Below are 14,707 nucleotides of genomic sequence, written 5' to 3' on the forward strand. Positions count from 1 at the left end.
GCATCTACAGTACGACTTCCGTCCAACTGATTCCCCTGTCCATTGATCTTCAGCGATCATGAACGTCGACCCCAAGATGTCTTTGTCTGTCTACACCACACAGAGTACACATTGCTATTGTTTCTTGTCCCCGATTTCGTTTACACTCATTGATCTGAATTCAATGCAATTCGCCATTTTTCCTTTCCATCTTATTGAGACATCCCTGCAGTCTCTGACATTCTTCGTCATAGTCAACTTCACGTCCAATTGTTGAATCATCAGCAAACCTCTGAATGATATCTCCTACAACTCAGTCTAAATCATTGGTTGACATCAAAAAACAGTCGAACTCCACTGGAAGCACGCATCCAAACAGGGTTCATTGTTGGTTGGGGATAACAGCTGCGATGACAACAGCGTTGAACTCCTACTGTCATTTGTAAACTTGCTGTTCACTCTGTCAGTTGTTCTCCGGGGTCATCACTTCTCACATATGGGTGTGGTGAGTGACCTGTGCGCATTCTGACTGCGCAATTGAGTTTACAGCTCAGCGGGTAATTGAATCCCTTCCAGCAGTCATCCCATGGCCCTGACTTCTTGGCGTTGCGGTATCCTTTTGTCGATTTAGCTTGACAAACAGTTGAATTCGAGTCCACACAGACACGATTCCCATTTCCCCCGATGTCCATATACTTTTATGCTTCCTTATTCTCCCACGAAAAGTTATCATTGGTCTGAAGAACATTAGTTGTTCATTCGTAATTCACCTTGAACTGAGTCAGAGGGTATTTATGGGTGAACCACATTGTTGTGGGTCTGGAGTCGCATGTTGACAGGACTCGTTTTGGTCGGCAGATTTCCCTTTCGAAGGGACTTGAATGAATGAGTTTTCAGTATATTAAAGTTATTGTCTCTGTTCCTGAGATTGTGTTCATTTTCCAGATTTTATTCATCGAATTTAAATAACAGCAGCTGCCATGTTCCAGTCTTCAAAGATTACTAACCCAATATATCGCCGCTGCACGAAGAACTCCCTGCTGCATTTCTCCATTTAAAGAATGACATTGTCAATTTAGATTATCCCAGACTGAGAGAGAATACTACGCGTTCCTGTGTTGGAATGGAAGCAATGTACGCTGGATTGGAGTGTTTACTGGAGCAAGGGACTGATGTGGAGACGATATGAGCAAAATCCGTTCTTACTGTCAAAGTAACAAAATACCGTTTTGTTAAGGAAAATCTCTTAGAATGCTTTCAATACATCGGCCTCTCACTTAAGGCTTCAGTTAGCTTCCTCTGAGCCAATCCTCAGTGCTGGTTAATGCTGCTGATGAATCTTAATAATATCATAAATTGAGACCAAGATGCCCTTCCACCTCGCCTTTGACCAGAAGCACTCCCATCCTCAGCATTTCACACGCTTGAATAAATAGACGAAGTCTTTTCACTGGTGGTGCGGTGTCCAGAACTAGAGGGCATAGATTTAGGTTGAGAAGGGAAAGATATAAAAGAGACATAAGGGGTAACCTTTTCATACAGAAGGTAGTGCGTGTATGGAATAAGCTGCCAGAGGAAGTGATGGAAGCTGGTAAAATTGCAACATTTCAAAGGCATTTGGATGAGTATAAGAATAGGAAGGGTTTGGCGGGATATCGGCAGAGTGCTGGAAGGTGGGAGTAGATAAATTGGGATATTTGGTCGGCATGGGCGGGTTGGACCAAAGAGGCTATTTCCATGCAGTACATCTCTATGACTCAATGTCCGCACCTTTACCAATCATGTCACTGATGCCACAGAATAGCTTCACGTGTTCATTTCCGCCCCCACTTCCGGTTTGATATTCGTGGCTGAGCCACAAAGTTTGCCTGATTCTGGTTCTTGGAACTGGGATTATCATACTGACTGAAACAACGGGTACCTCCTTGTGTGGTTAAGTTAGTGAAGCAAAAGATTTAAAACTCATTGTTATTGAAGCATACATTGCACTAATATCTCGCACTATCCCCTGAAAGTTTTTGTTTCTCGAAATCCATCAAACTCAGTCTTCAACATGCAGTCCGATGGAAACACCACAGCGTCTGAGGAAATCGAATTTAAAATTCAGCCAATTTTGAATTCCCACATATCTGCTATCCCTCCCCTAATATTCCTGTTGTGCATCTGCTACTCTTCCTAATATACCTTCTGTCACTGTAATTATTGTTGTTTTTAAACGCGTGTCTGCATGACTCAGTAATGGTTTCAATGATAAAATATTCTGCATTGTGGCCACAGTAAGCTCGTACGAATCCGAGTCACTGCAGAGAACACACAGAAAGAAATTAGTTGATTTTACATGAAAACATTCTCAGAGATTATGATTACTTTGCCACCAAACCGCTCTCTCTCACACATCTCTGCGAGTCATATATCAGGATTCAGACTCACCCCTTCTCGGAGTCTTCCCTCCCTCCCGCAATCACATACCTCCTTTAAGTTTCCCTTCCCATTTCCCTTACAATCACTTTCACATTGACCCAGTTCAGTTGGTGTTGCTGCGCTCACTGTTGCTGTGTGGCCATGCCCAAGTCTCACCATGGGGACCTTCAAACTGGTTGATCAATTTGGATACTTGTGTTGTGAGATCAATCCTCATGTAGCAGCTTTTACAGACATGGACCAGCAATTATTGAAACATCAGGCTCAGGAAAAGGGCACAGGGCAGCATTGAGGAAAAGAAACTTTATGAAAAAAACACCAGATTTTGTCGAATTTTGCATCATTTATTTCACTTGTTCATTCGGCTCAAGCGAGACCAATGTGTGTAATTATGCAATTTACATTATAGCAGGGATGTGGTAGCACTGGAAAAGATGCAGGGGAGATTTGATAAGATATTGTCTGGGCTGGAAAGGGAGATTGGACAAACTAGAGTTGTTTTTCTTAGAGCAGAGGAGATTGAGGGCGGCACGATTAAGATGTAAAAAGTACTGCGGGTTATGGATAGAATAGACTGAAATACATGTTATACTTCGATGGAGACTTCGATCACTTGTTGGCCCTCGATGTAAGGTCAGAGGCGGAAAGATTAGAGTGACGTGGAAAACGTTTTCAAACAGTGGGTGGTTGTAATCTAGAATGCAGTGTATGGAAGGATCGGAGAGACAGAAATCCCCAAAACTTTCCGAAGTATTCAGATTTTAATTTGTGATGCCAAGACATACAAGGCTATGGGTCAAGTTATTTGAAATGGAGTTTGGACAGTTAAGTGATTGTTATTGAGCAATACAGATACTCCGTTCCAAGGACGGGTTAACACTTGTCCTTCCATTCTCGAAGGGACATGTCACACGAAGAACTGTTCTGTTTGAATCAACGTGGGGGAGTACTACTGCTCCCGCGGAGACAGAGTGGCAGCGATAGTACAAACACGTGACTTCTGCAAGCTGTACCGAGTGTCAGTGTTGGAATGAAAATCATTAAATACTTTTGCTCCGTAGTGAGCTGTTTTTTTTAGAGCAGGTAGCTCAGGAAGATATACATTCTGCCCTTTCCCCACTAGCCCCTACCACTGAATACCGGCACTATGCAGGAAACTTTCTCTCTGTACGCCATCGTCCAATCCTCCTTGACCTCCAACACTTCCCATATGGCACATTCCACAAAGTCCAAGAAGGTGTAATGCTGATCTTTTATGATTCTCTCCTCACTGTGTAAGGTTCATTGATTTATCTGCCCATCACTCAATTTAGCAAACCGATTTTCCAGTTAACAATGTGATCTCGTCCAGACTGGGGAAAGAAAAACAGAGCGGGTGACAAACGCGTGTACACCTAGGTTCTATCTGCAAACAAAATAAGACCCTGAGCTTCCAGGTTCCTGTCAATGCATCACCCTACTGTGTTCCCATGCCTCCATTTCAGTTTGGTCTGCTGCAGACCTCCCGCATAGCACAACGCGAGTTGGAAGAGCGGCACATCATTTCCTGCTGAGAGTCTGTGCAATATTCAATACCCAGTATCGAGTTCAATTATTTTAGACACTGTACACCTTCTTTCACGTTCCTGCCCTACCTACACATATCATTCGTTCCAAAGGTGGATCGTTGGCTCGGAAATCTCTCCCAGATGCACTAAACCTGCTGATTTTGTTCAGATATGTCTGCTTTTCTTTGGACAATTTTGTTCTGTTCTGATTGACAGCTTTCAGGAAACTTGTGTTTGCACGGGAGGGTGGTCAGAGGAGATTTTCCAAGGTGGTGCCTGAGCTCGACCATTCCTTCTGCAAAGATTAGCGAAAGTGACGGCTGCAGGTGCTGGAGCTCAGAGTCGACAGTGTAGTGCTGCAAACGCACAGCACGTTAGAAAGGATCTGAGGAGCAGGAGAATCCATGTTTCGGTTACAAGTCACCGCTATTTCATTACCAGCCGATGCCTGGACGAAGAACGTATCATATTCCACCTTAGGACCCTGCAACCAGACGGGATAAACCTGTATTTCAACAGCTTCCTCATTTCGCCTCCCCATCATTATCCCAGTCCCAATTCGCCACTGCTCTCTGGACACGTCCATCAATCCCTCCTCTGAATTATCACGTTCTCCCTCACCTTAATCCACTTTCCCATCACCTGCCCACCAACCCCATTCCACTCCCTCAATCTCGACTCAAAATCCTCATTCCTGATGAAGGGCTTATGACCGAAACATCGATTCTCATGCTCATCGGATGCTACCTGACCTGCTGTGTTTTTAAAGCACTCGACTCTCGCCACTCCAAAGCTCCACTGGGGCTCTTTATCTGAGAACGGAGAAACCTGAGAGAGGAATTTACTAACGTGCACAGAAAGGGGATAGATATATGTGACAGGAATAAACTTCTTATGGTAAGTGTTAATAACCAGGGCTATAGATGAGACGCTAGAGAGAGGATGTTCAGAGAAGATTTAGGAAGAATTTTTACATCCTGAGAGTGTTGTTTGTCTAGAACTCACTATTTGAACGTGTGGTGTCTTCAGGAGTATTTGGCCGAACACTTTAGGAGCGAGAGCATGCACGAATAAAGACGAGTTACTGGAAAGTGGGGCGAGGATAAACAGATGTTTGATGAAAGACTTGAACACCGTAACCTTGGGTGCAGTAAAATTGAGGCTAGCGCATATCTGTGGCACAATGAGAGACGCGTTGGACATCTACTGCATTGTTAAGATTGCGGTTCAATTTTTGTGGGCTTGAGTCCCAGCAGAATCGGAGTTTAGTTCAGATTTCATCTGAATCAATGATTGTTCTGCTGACTCATTGTCAGTTCCCATCGTCTGGATTTCTCGTCCCTGCTACTGACCAGAGAAGATTCCTCATTTTCTGGGTGGTGAGTTTTGAAGGAATCGTATCATTTGAAATATGATCAGCCCAGAATCGGCTGCTCTTTCACAAAACACACTGCAGAAGCCCACTGTCTCTAAACACATTTCCGTCCCACAGTTACACAGAGGTTTCCGATTTATTCAGTGTCTTTTTCCCTTTGGGTGACAGGTTGTTGTGATGTCAGCCATAATGATATCAAATGCCAGGGTAGCGCTGGCGGGTGAAATGGCCCCATCCTATTCCTCTCTGTATGTGCTGTTTCTGACAGACGGTTTTAAACAATAACATTATGAGGACCCTGTGAACCTACACCACGGAATACCAAGGTCCTCCCCTTTATCCCACTGCTCTCACAGCTGGAATACACAGCTCCTGTTGTAGCTTTAGTTCAGACAGTGGAGGATTCTCCCAGGCGCTCTGTCAGACTGCGTGCTCCTTCACACAGGTTTCCAACTGGACACATGTAGCAAACGGCAGTGTAGGTATTGGGGATTCAGGGACAGATTTCCCCTTTGCCTGGCTAGAGTTCTGGCCACAGTAATAAACATGAATTTGGACATTCAGTATCTTACCCTAGATTCTTATCACTTTACAATTTAAAGTGAAATTTAACTTACTCTTGTATAACATTCTTATATCATCAGTATTCACGAAAACTGTGCAACATGTCCTTGGATGTAGCCATGATGAAGATTGATGGTGAGTGCAGTATGTTTCGTGCTGTTGGTAGGAACTTGCAGAAGGAAGTTCGCGAAGTGTCAATGAATCGAATTATGTGCCAAATTGAAGCCAACCGAATGAGAAGCCCTGTGACAGCAATAATGTAACATTGTAATCAACGCAGCGACCCACAGAAACCCAGTTTTCAATCCCATTTTTCTGTGTCCCGTTTCCTTAACCTGATGCTCGAATACTCACAGATCCATGTCAGTTCCTCCTCCTCTGCCTTAGATTTAATTTCAGAACCACAGCAAAAGTAGAACAGGCAGGTCAAAGGTCCCGGAGGTACGAGTAGGGCACGTTATAGGCTTGCTGCCGGCGGCTCCACTGGAGCAACTGATCAGCGCTTGGTACGTAACAGCGTGTGAACATGCCGCAGTTGTAATTTCGATCCTTATCTAAAGCTGGTTTTACTGACGTTGATCAGGAATTATTGGAGCATCAGACTGAGGTGTAGTTGAAGAGTAATGTCAAATAAAGCAGGATCTATTCGAAAACGCCAGTTTCTGATTTGTGGGATTGTTCTGTCTTTGGGAAGGTTGTAAATTATTAACCATCATACTGCACATATTCACCAGGTGATTATCCATATGAGAATCGAGAAACAGAGGTGATATTTTAGCTTGATGACATTTTTCAAATTTCTGACACTGCACTGGATTACATTCTTGAAAAGGCTGTTCAACTCGTTTCATATCATCCTGTTTGCTGCAAACTCACACAGCTCATTCAACCATTCGAAAGGAATTAGATTTATCTCTTTGGGTAGATTGAATGTTGTCAGCATATCTGGCAAATTCATGACAAATAGTTTTGCTGCTGTACGGAACAGAGAGTTCAAACAGGAATAAGGACGAGTCTTGTCGCTGGATTTTTTGGACAGAGATCAGTGAGAATTAAATGGACTCAGTCCCGTTACTGGTCATTGTGACCAAATGTTCAAGGCAACAGATGGCAATGATAATAATGCTTGGCATCGACATGTCCATTCCTACTCACTCGAGTCAACATTGTATTACAGATCACGTGAGCGGAGGAGCTGATGATCCTTATGGCAACCTAAGACAGTGCGACAATTAATCTCATATTGTTAGTCTCACTCTATCCCATAAACCAGTTAGACAACGGACTGAGCTAACCGGCTTCTATTCAATGCAAAGCTAAAACAAACAGCTCAGTTCATTTACAATTTGTAGCAGTTCATGTAGAACCAGCGGCTACACGTTTCAACACCAGCAGCTCTTCTTACACTTCACATGTTCAGTTGTAGGTATTATGCAATTTCTTTCCGATGAACGCTAAACAATTCATGAGTGTGTCACTTTTGCCTCTCCATCCTGGCAGCCCAGAATCCCTGTCCCTGTTAAATTCGCTCCTTGTGTGTCTGCACGGGGTTTTTCAACTATTCTGGAATCATCTTCGAAAATGATTTTTTTCTTTCTGAAAAATCAATTCCGATACATGGATACAAAAAAAAATCAAATTCGGCCAATTAGTTTAAATTATGCCCCAATCAAGTTTGAATTTGGTATTTTTAAAATGTTTAAACCAATGAAATGATCCGACGTTTTGTCGGACAAATATCGGACATGTTGACCAGTTACCAGAGCGGCAAAGAACAGCAAAGAGAGCAGCTAAAATATCAAGAAATGTAGAATGTTAGCAAAATCTCCAAGAGGTGCCTATCTGGAAAAATAGATTGCATAGAAAAGAAAAATATTAACACTGACCTGGATAAAAAATCTACAGAGGAATATACAAAGAGAGGATTCGACAACTAGCTGGTTTTTAAAATTGAATTTTCTTGTAAATGTTAAAGGGCTCGGGGTTGGGGAAGGTATTGTAGAGCAGAAGGTTAAAGACCAGTTGGGAGAAAATGAGTTAAAAGTAGTTATAAGTTGATTATTCTCTGTCAAATGTGAAAAAAATAACGTTGTTATTTTTATCTTTAAATTGTGATTTTTGGGCTCGTTGTCTGCCTCTTGAATTTTAACAGAATACAGCACGGGGTGAACCCTTTCTGTTTTGCTGGTTTACATTAAAGAGGGGTTTACCTCGTCAAGTAACACCAGTTTCTGTGGTTGCTTTGTTGTTTCGCTCATTTGTGCATTTTGCCTCATTAACCATTTTAAAGTTGTCCACTCTACAGAAAAGGTCCATGCATTAGACCATTGTTCAAGAGGTGCAGTGTGTCTAAGCGACAGGATACCCTACAATAACATTCGACGCTGATTCAATCTATCTATCCTGATATTGACCCATGGAAACAGCACTGCGCACTCTCCTCCAGTCTGGAAAACAATCCCTTCACAGTTCATGTTACATCCCACTCTCAAGGGGCTAATCATTCCATCGCTTTCAATTCCTCACAGAATCCGTTTCAACAGGTTTTGTCACTGAGTCATTTCTTTGTTTGTGTTCAAATCCTGTGAGCAGAGGTCCCAATTGGAGCATGATGAGCCCATAACCCAGAGTGCTGACCATAATCTCTGCACTGTATTCTGCTGTTCACCATTTCACTAACAGCAGGTAGATGTAGCTATGCTGTGCAAATTTTCTCACCTGTTTTAAGAAACAAGATAAGCAGTTCCTGGTTGCTGCTTTTGTTGTCACACAAACCAAGATTGTAAATGCTGGGAACAAGTACTGGTCCGGACTGTTTGCTCTCCCACTTCCGTTTTCTCCCCAGCAGGTGTTCAGATGATGGTCTGAATCGCTTTCTTCTGTTCCATGTCACTCTGGGATAATGTGAGCTGTGGGATCTGTTCTCTGAACTGGGGGTAACGTGATAAAGCTTATACACGTCAGGTCCAGTGTACCTGAGCGACAGGACTCGCTGCAGTAACATCTCATGCTGAGTCAGACAGCAGAGTCCTCGCTGTGACTTCGAGAAAGACACAGACACTTTCCCGATGACTGAGAGAGATTCTACCTTTCCCAGCAGTTCTGCACTTTTCTATCAGTCTCAGATGGCGGTATTTGCTCAAGGTTTCCAAAAGAATATGAGTTCCTGTGCATGCATGATCTCCGTTTTGCTCAGCTTTCCAGAAGTTCCATAAATCCTACTCCGTCTAACTCCCTCCCGCCCTCCATAAGCCCGTGGTTGATAGGAAACTGAAGAGCGGACACACATTGCTCTCCCACGACACTGATTGCTAATAAAAGACGAGTTCATCCAGCTCCCATGGTGGGAGCCCACGCGCGGAGGAAGTGGCCAGCACAGCCTCCTGGGAACCGGGAGTCAGAGCGGCAAGGAGCTGTTATTAAAACTCAGTGCTGCCTTCACTCCGAAACAACAGAAAATCCGTTTATTTTTTAAAAAAAACACGGAAACTCACCTGATTTATGGATCATGCTTCTGCTGCGGTCTCGCTCTTTAGTCTTGGGTGTGATGTCGCCTGGGTTGGGTGATGTAAGTGCGAGCCCTGGAGTTTTGTATCCAACTCCATTTTGGACTCAGGTATAATTGAGGTAAGGTCGAGGTCAGATCAAGGTACCGAAGCTTAAAGACACACAACAGTACCTTCTTGTAGACCGTTACTAGACGGAGAAATGGATTCCCTAACTTCAAATGATGCTGATCCTGTTATTGTGGATTTTGCCAAGTGCAAGTCCTGTGCGGAGTAACCTGAAAGCCTTCATCTGTCCAAAATGTTATTTTTCTCATGCTGTGATCTGCATGCCCTTGATTTCTATGATCTGCATTTACCAATCGCAAACAAAAGTTTTTACTGTACTCAGGTTCACGTGACAATCAAATAAAGTCAATCAATCAAACCACACAGACACTTCCCTATTGTTTGGTGCCAGCACAGCGAAGGTGGGCTGCATGGACTCACTTTGCAATGTGACATATTTTGTGATTTTGAGTGAAATCACAGTTAAACCAACAGAATGTGGCAAGTTAGTCACAGGTTATATTGACACAGCCGGGACACATCTGCACCACGGTGTCGCACAGTAATAGTGAAGACCTTTTGAAATCATCCTCAGAGCTACATGCCACACGCCAGACGAAAAGCTGAAGACTGTGTGAAACTGCTATGGTCAGCGCGAACAGAGCGGCCCAGCGGGAGCGTATTGGGCTCATAACCATGAAATTATTGGATTGAAAACATCTTCTACTCGTTGACAATTCCATGTTTGAGTGTGTGTACTGCCCCCGCCAGTGTTTCTCTCTAATAGATCTCTATTCTACGCATTACATGTTGTTTCACTTTCTGCTTCCTTTCATTCAATGTATCTGAAATGAAAATTTCATACTGATACACACAGGAAATTTGCACAAATGAAGAAACACACTTGTGAAGTTCTGGAAGCTCTTTTCCTGTTCTCTATCGGTGTGCTCTGATCTGATTCACAAAATCTCTTGCCAGAGCTAAGAATAAACTGGTGAAGGTGAGACACATCAGTTGTAGCGTGCTCCATGCGCATGACGCCCTGCAGTTATTCCCCACGCCGTTTCACACAGCAGTGTTCTCCCTGTGAAATGAAAAGCTGTGAATTATAATTCGATCAATTTGTTGGGGACAGAGTTGCGATACAAGCACAGCTCCACATTATTAAGACATACATCAATAACTATGAATAACCACAGGGATACAAACGTGTCAGAGAGTCGTTGTGGACTCGATGGGCTGAACAGCTTCTGTCGGCGCATGAGTGACGCTACGCATTGATGCTGTCCCTCTTCCTGTCTCTGGGACAGAGTGGCTGATGGTGAAACAAAGTCTCATTGTTAACCCTATCTTCTGCGTTAAACAGTCTGCAGCCCCGCAGCTCAGGGACCTCGGGATGGCTCTCAGTGAGTGAGACTTTTACTCGGATTGCCTTTATCTGGTTGCGTGCTCAGGTGTTAACTGCTGCCCGATTGCAGCAAAGAAGCCGATGTTACTGTTACAAAAGCCATTCTGCAGGATTGCTGTGTGAAGATGGATTTTGAACAGCAAACGGGCTGCACAAAAAAATGCCCTCACATGACTTTACCTGAGGGTAGAGAGTCCGGAGTACATTTGTGTCTTACCCACCAGCTCAACATCTTTATCATTGGCTCAGATAAATGATATTTGCAGGAAGCTCCCAATCAAACTTGCTGATTCCCAGTACTTGATAGAACTGGCCACGCCGATGAGAGCGAGCTTTAGAGTGTAACCACACTTGCCTCCCCTCACAATGCTTGCCGGTGGAGGGAAATAGCTGAATACTCTGCCGATGGAGACAACTTAGTCCAAGCAGAAGTGATAAACAGCACTGTTCTGTGAACAAGGAGACAAAATGACAAGGCGATATTCTTAAAACACTTTGATGCTTAGAAATATGAGAACAAATTGGGATGTAGTTGGACCTGACCGAACCTCAGCTGGTTTGGTGTTGGCAATGTAAGAGTATCTAGGGCACGATCTTCGCTCAGTCGCTTGTGTTATTACGAGCATGGGAGAATGTCTGACTTCAAGTCGCCATCAAGCCTTGGCTGTTTGATTTCACTGTTGCTCGGTCGTCCTATCAACTGTTTGATAAAAAGATGTAGATCATTAAGTTGCATCCTTTGAAATACATTTGGGTTTTGGGGTCAGAAGTGTCATTGTAGTGGGCATGGCACAGTACCACATGTGGTGAAAGTCAAACCAGTGTAAGTGGATGTTCACCCACAGAATCCCACTCTGAGTAAATTCACCATCTGGATATTCGCACAGTTCTGGGTGAGAAACTTTAGGAAGTGGGGACGTGAAATGATTGGAAACAGCGCTGAACACGTTGATGAGAATGGTGTAGTATATGAGGAATGTCAACAATAAAGATCATTTGGAAAGTTGGGACAGGTCTCCTTGGAGAGCAGAAGGCCAAAAGCTGGCCTTGTTAAACCTTTCCAAGACATGAGTGGGTTAGACAGAGGGAATAAGGAAGGGGGAATGCTCCCTACGCGTGAAAGGATCGAGAACGATTCGGCAGAGTTTTAAAAACATTAGTAAAAGAAGAAAAATGTACACGAGGGGAATTGTTTTAACATAGGGAGTGGCTAGGGTCTGACATTGACAAAGAGGCAGTTTCAATCGAGTTGTTGAAAAACTAATTCAATGTTCATGTTGAAAGTAAAAATGTGTAGATTTAGATGGAGAATGCAAGAGAATTATACGAAAAGAGAAGCACATTTATCTCTGTAGAGAGCCAGCACAGCTAAGGTGTTTTGTTACACATTTGTGATTCTGACTGGAATCACAGTTCGACCAACAGGATGTAGGGCGTTAGACAACTGAGATATTGGCAAAGTCGGGACACATGACACAAGAGAATGTAATCCAGCACGTACATGTCACAGGGAGGATGGCGCTGTCTGAAAATCCTGCAGAGTGTCCTGCGGATCAGGCACAGGAACTTTCACTATTCGAACCAGATCAGCCCTATGAAGGGTAGCCAAGGAGCTGGAGGCACCTGCTTCAGAACTCAATTACTAAAGAAGGTTAGGCTCGAGTCCCCCACTGCAACTTCTGGGGCTGCGGCGTGTTCCAATAAAAAGCAGGACTGGGAGTTTGCTTTATGGAGATGGGTGGTCAGTGTCCATCTTGTCATGATCATGTTCGCCTCCCACACGGTAAATCGCGGGATCAAGCTGCTTTACGTTCCTGGCAAGTTGAGGTTTTAACAAATTGGGTACGATTCCTGGAGAGTTAACTGTGGTGTTGGAGAGTGCAGATTTTCTCAAAGTGTCTGTGCTGTCATGGTAGTGCTCGCCTCCCGTACGGAAAACCGCAAGCAACTCTACTGCTGCTTTATGTTCCAGGCAAGTTGAGCTTTTACTGGAACCGAATGGAGACTGTTATTGCATCGCTGTTGCGAAACAGAGCCCTACGGTGACTCGACTCGTCGTTATTTGGTTTTCTGGCCAATGAGAAAATCGTTCCAATTAATTTCGATGTCATATGTTATTGAATTTCTCTCACTTCCTTCATTTCCGTCCTGGGGACATCGGAAGGGAAAGGTAACCTAATCGAGACTGCGATTGGTGAAATTCACTTTTTATGGCCCATTCTATTATGTTCTTTCTTTGTCTCTTTGCAGCATTGTCTGGGAAGTGGTGATGCACTCAGGCTCCAGTATGTTTGAAAGAGTAGTTTGGAATTGCCCTGTTGTCAGTTGTGTGATTACTTTATGGCTCATGCCCCCGGACTGTCTCACATTTAGCATCCATGCTCGCTGTGTCTGAAAATGCATTTGGTTTTCCAGTTTTGTTTGTGTTCCGTGTTAAATGCTTTCTGATTTTCGATTCGCTCAATACATTACGAATTAACAGGATTTCTGAGGTAACTTCCAGCTGCAAAAATCCTCAATTGAGAATCTGGGAAACTTTCACAGAGTATGGTCAGTCGGAGCAAAAGTAAGGATGTCGTTCGTTTCTGCAGTGTTTCACAATACTACCTTTCCCATGAGCAGTCGAACAGACTAAATGAATTTGCCACAGACTGCGACGGCAAGCTCCGCTAAAACGTAATTCTTTAAAGCAGGTGTAAGCAACACAACGTTATTGGGGTACACCGCGTGGAAACAGATACTGTGGTGTATCTCGTCCATGCTCAGCACATATCCAAACTTAAACAAGTCCCATTAAACAACGAGCTCATGGAAACAGAAAGGTGAAAGGTAGAATGGCTTCAAACTTCAGGGCTGCATGGCACTGAGCCCGAGTAGGGCCAGCTGAGGCTTGTTTCTGCAGTGTAGTGGTCATCGCGTTCGCCTTATACGCGAAAGGTCCCCAGTTCGAAACTGGGCAGAAACTGCTTTGTTCTTCAATTGCAGCCTTTTACATGGACAAGAATGGAGCTTTCTTGCTTGCTTTCCCATCTGCAAACCTGCCTTCGAGTTTGCTTTAACAAATCTGCTCTCGTAGTGAAATGCAATGCAATTCCATTTACTTACAGTGCAAAGCATTGTGAAGTTTTTCTCCAACCTGGTTCTGATCATATGCCATTCTGTTTGAGAGTGTAGCTACCCCCTTCTGATCCTTCCACGAAAAGCATTACCGCATTTGCATTCCTTGCGCAGGCGGCCCGGTTCAAAGACAGGGAAGAAGCTGATGCGCTGGTGTCACAGCGCACCACGGATTCCTGAACTTGTCTGTCTGTCAAATGTATCCCAAAGTCGTCTCTGAAAGACCTCATTTGGAAGGTGTCTGTCGTTATTCAACGTGCGAGAATTGGCACCAGAGGTCCTGAATCATGTTTTGGAGCAGTTCGCAAAGTTAGTGGCTCATTGAATCAGCAACAGCAATGAAAGAAATTACACTCTCAGAGGAACCTCTGGACCTGTGCTTTCATAGCGTCGCTGGTATTAAGGTGCGCCCCGAGATCTAAGCCACGTTGGAACTGAAACGGAGGAATCGACAGTGAGGCTACAGAATGACATCGCATCCATTTGGTTTTCTTTAAATCACTGAGGAGCAGGAAAATGTAAACGGGGAGGGCGAGTGGGGAAGTGTGGCAGTTGCAGCTCTGGTGAAACTCCTTCTTTGTGATTCACTCACCAACCAGAGACGTGAAGGTGACTCAGGCATGAGAGCTCTTCACATCGTGAACAAAAAGCAATCAAGGGCAGTTAGCACCTCTTCCGGAGTGGAGGTGGGGTGAGGTAATTACCTTTTGACTTCTGTTACTATGTTCAGAAACTGGCTTTT

General features: G+C 44.0%; 1 non-coding gene across 1 annotated transcript; it reads left to right on the forward strand.

Annotated features, from left to right (window-relative positions):
- The first annotated feature begins 13,740 nt into the window (after positions 1-13,740).
- Positions 13,741-13,813, forward strand: trnai-uau (transfer RNA isoleucine (anticodon UAU)). The gene has a single exon. It is a non-coding gene; the product is annotated as a tRNA-Ile (tRNA).
- The last annotated feature ends 894 nt before the right edge of the window (positions 13,814-14,707 follow it).

The sequence above is a fragment of the Chiloscyllium punctatum genome, chromosome 19 (genome assembly GCF_047496795.1).
Source record: "Chiloscyllium punctatum isolate Juve2018m chromosome 19, sChiPun1.3, whole genome shotgun sequence".
NCBI classification, from domain to species: domain Eukaryota; kingdom Metazoa; phylum Chordata; class Chondrichthyes; order Orectolobiformes; family Hemiscylliidae; genus Chiloscyllium; species Chiloscyllium punctatum.